We start from the raw sequence: 4,539 nt of genomic DNA on the forward strand, positions 1-4,539 counted from the left end.
CTGTGACCTTGCTCTTGGGTCCTTTATTTAAATTAAGAATTGTGTCCTCTTTGTTTTGCTCATGGAATATCTCCACCTAATTTGTCTGTGGATTTCTCTTATGGCCTCTCTCCTCTTATAGAAGGTTATTCCTTGGCATTACAGATAATTTTCCTCTGAGAATTACAAATACATTTCTAAATTTTGAGTCTCACTAACAACAATACAAATTCATAATCAATTTTCAGTAGCACTGCTGAAAAAGGCAGAGTCAATGTAAAAATGTCATAGAAGTGAAGAAGGAAAAAATAATTTAATTAAAAATTTAATATAATATAAAAATAAAAATTGTACATATTTGGATCCAGCATTGTGGCATAGTGGATTAAGCTGATGCCTGTGATGCAGGCATCCCATATGGGCACCAGTTCATGTCCTGGTTGCTCCTCTTCTGATCCAGCTCTCTGCTTATGGCCTGGGATAAGAGAAAGATGGCCCAAGTGTTTGGGCCCCTGCACCCATGAGGGAAACCCAGATGGAATTCTTGGCTCCTGGCTTTGGTATGGCCCAGCTCAGGCTGTTGTGGCCATTTGGGGAGTGGCTCAATGGATGGAAGATCTCTCTCTCTCTCTCTCTCTCTCTCTCACTTTCAACTCTCCCTTTCAAGGAAATAAATCTTAGAAAAATTATATATATTTATGAGGTTCCATGTGGAGTTTTGATACATGTATGTCTTGAGTTACGTTCAAATACAAGTAAATATATCTATCTCCTTAAACATTTATGGTAAAAACATTCAAAATCCTTTATTATAGCTTTTCTTGGAAAAATAATCTATTATCATTATCCATAATTACCCTATTGTGTAATAGAATGCCAGTAATTCTTAATCCTCACTATAAATTAATATCCATTAACTAATCTATGCCCATACTCCCCTACCCCTACTCTCTCCAGCATTAGGTTACTACCATACTCTTAACTTCTAGGAGGTCATCATTTTTAGATTTCACGTGAGTGAGATCATGCGATACTTGTCTTTCTGTGCTTTGCCTATCTCACTTAACATAATGACCTCGGAGTCCACCATGTTACAAATGACATTTCATCCTTTTGGGGGTTGGATAGTACTCCATTGTATATATACTGCATTTTCTTTATGGATGGACACTTAAGTTATTTCTATGCCCTGATTATTGTGAATAGTGGTGCAATAAACATAAGAATTCAAGTATCACTCTGAAAGATTGATTTCATTTCTCCTGGATATATATCCAGTAGTGGGATGTCTGGATCATATGGTATTTATACTTTTAAGTTTTTTTTTTTGTTTTTTAAATGAAATTCTAGGTTTTTTTCACAGTGGTTATACTATTATAAATTCCTATCAACAGTTTACATTTCTTCACATCCTTATCAGCACTTGAAAAGTATTTTTTTCAACTGAGAAAATTTAAAAATAGAGTGAGAAAAAAGAATGTTTTCTCTGTGAGATGTTAACTACTACTAATAGTATAGGATGATTTAAGTTCAGGTAAAAAAATGCATGTGACCCGGTTGCCCCTCTTCCAGGCCAGCTCTCTGCTGTGGCCAGGGAGTGCAGTGGAGGATGGCTCAAGTGCTTGGGCCCTGCACCCCATGGGAGACCGGGAGAAGCACCTGGCTCCTGGCTTCGGATCAGCGCAGTACGCCAGCCGCAGCGCACCAGCCACGGCGGCCATTGGAGGGTGAACCAACAGAAAAGGAAGACCTTTCTCTCTGTCTCTCTCTCACTGTCCACTCTGCCTGTCAAAAAATAAAAAATAAATAAATGCATGTGAACACATTATATATATTATATACATGTTTATATATATATATATATATGCATAGAACTAAGATTACAGAAATGCATAGCAAACTATTATGCAGGGAAGACTAAAGAGAGCTATAGAAGTGGTTAAGAGGTTAAGAGCACAAGTTCTCATGCCAGAGAACTTAATGACTTTGCTATTTACCAGCTGTGTGACCTCTGGCAAGTTACTTAACTTTTGTATATCTCTTGGTTTCTTCATCTACAAAATGGTGATGATAGTATTGCCTTATCAGGATTAAATGGGTCGATGTATGTAAATCCCTTAAAAAGAATCCTGGCACATAGTATAAGCTGACCATATGTGATTTTGCAATTATTATATTCCTTAAATATTTTACAATGAGAATGCATTCATGGACTTCCTATGTAATAACAAAGAAAGAAATGTGAAGAACTAAAATTAATATGGGACAGAAATGCTTTTATATACAAAAGAAGAAAAAAAGGAAAAATAGTATCACCTATACTGGAATTTAACTATACTACAACCCAACAGAATGTAAGATTCATAACAGATATCTACAATTATACCTTTTGTAGAGAGAAAAATATAGTCACAGTGTTTTTCAGCTTCTCATTTTATTAAGAGATGGCGTCTCTTTCTCTACCCTTTGAATCTGACCTGGTCCTATGATTTTCTTTGATGGTTAGAATATGGCAGAAGTAACACTGTATATTCTGTAGCCTGGGCCTTTCAAGGCCTTGCATCTTGTGCCTTTGCTATTGTGGGATATTGTCCCAGCAATGCCATATAAAGCAGCTGGCATAGTCTGCTAGAGAATGCGACCATGTGGAGAAGATATCCAGGCAACTGAGATATCCAGGCAACACCCAGAACCTATTGGCAGATATGTGAGTGAGGCCAGCCTGTACCTTCCAACCCAGCCAATGTTTCAGCTGAATGTAGCCACACAGGAAAAACCAGTAGCACAAATGTGTAGTTAACTCATAGAATCATGAGGTATTATAAACTGTTTTTGTTTTAAGTCATAAAGATTTTTAAATTTTTTGTTTATTTTTTATTTATTTGAGAAGCAGAGGTTCACTATCAGACAGACAGGGGGCACCCATCTACTGGTTTATTCCTCAAATGCTCACAATGGCCAGGGTCTGGGTCACATCCATCAGGCTGAAGCCTGAATGCAATCCACATCTCTCACGTGGGTGCCAGGGACCCAACTACTTGAGCCATCCTCAGCTATATCCCATGGTATGCATTAGTCAGAAAACTGGAGCAGGGAGGAGGAACCAGGACTCAAACAAACTCGCTCACTCTGATTTGGTAGGTAATGTTCCAAGTTGAGGCATAACCTTGAAGGTCAAATGCCCACCCCTTAGAGTCACTATATTTTAGAGTTATTTATTATGCAATAACAGTTAACTGATATAGAGACCAGCACTGTGGAATAGCGGGTAAAGTCATCGCCTGCAGTGCTATCATCCCATATGGGTACCAGTTTGAGTCCCAGCTGTTCCATTTCTGATCCAGCTCTCTGCTGTGGCTTGGGAAAGCAATAGAAGATGGCCCTGCACCCACATGGAAGACCTGGAGGAAGCTCCTGGCTTCAGATCTGCCTACCTCTGGCCATTGCGGCCATTTGGGTAGTGAACCAGCAGGTGGAAGACCCCCACCCCCACCCCGCCTCTGCTTCTCTGTAACTCTGTCTTTCAAATAAATAAGTAAATCCTTAAAAATGAATAGTTAACTGATACAGAAGATATGAGAGCCCATAGAGACCACATGGAGAAAGGATCAGAAACCTCAAGTGTTTCAGCCATCCTAGCTATAGCACCAGACATGTGAGTGAGGCCACGTGGGAAAAGCCCAACCCCAGGTGACCTGCCAGTGGAATGCAGTTTCTTTCATAAGCTGGGACAACAGCACCAGAAAAAATGTTCCCATCTAACTCACAGACTTAAGAGAAATCATAAATCATTGTTTTAAGTTATTTAATTTTATGGTAATGTGTTGTGTAGCAATATAGATTTGACACCATATCCAAGAAGCCTAATTTACTAGATACTTTCTTAATTTTTCTCAATATTGTTTTAATTTTCTTTTAGAGGTAAAGTTCTTAAATTCAATACTTGTTCCCAATTATTTCTAGCAGAGCTAGTAGGTATAATCAAGAGATATGGAAGGACATGTCCCTGCCCTCAGAAAAATAAAAGAGCAATAAGAAAAGTAGGCATTGAAATAACTATGATACAGAGGAGAATGGGATAAGGGCTATGAAAGGAAAAGTACTTTAGCAGTTCAGAGGAGAGAAAGCATTTGAGGATGGAAGTTCAGGGAGGGCATCTTGTAAGGGTAGCAATGGATATGAGTCTGACAAATATGTATAGACAGCTAGAAAGGGAGAAAGAAGGGCATTCCAGGCAGATGAAAGAGTGTTTTGAACTACAGATTTCTTAGGCTTTATTCACAATAGTATTTGAACAAAAGGATAGACTATTCCACCGCACCCAAGCACCCATCTGATGGTCTGTGGGATAAACTGTACTTCACACAGTTTCAAGACAGAGGGAGCAGAAGTAACGTGCAGCACCTAGAACTTCAACCAAAGCATCAAGTTTCCTAGAGAATTGGTATGTCTACTTTGTGAAGGTAGGTAACTCCTACTGTCCATCGTGTGATTGGAATTCCTTTGCTGACAAAACAGATGGGTCCTGGAGAAGGCTGCATTATGATAACGATAGTAACA

The sequence above is a fragment of the Lepus europaeus genome, chromosome X, assembly GCF_033115175.1.
Source record: "Lepus europaeus isolate LE1 chromosome X, mLepTim1.pri, whole genome shotgun sequence".
NCBI classification, from domain to species: domain Eukaryota; kingdom Metazoa; phylum Chordata; class Mammalia; order Lagomorpha; family Leporidae; genus Lepus; species Lepus europaeus.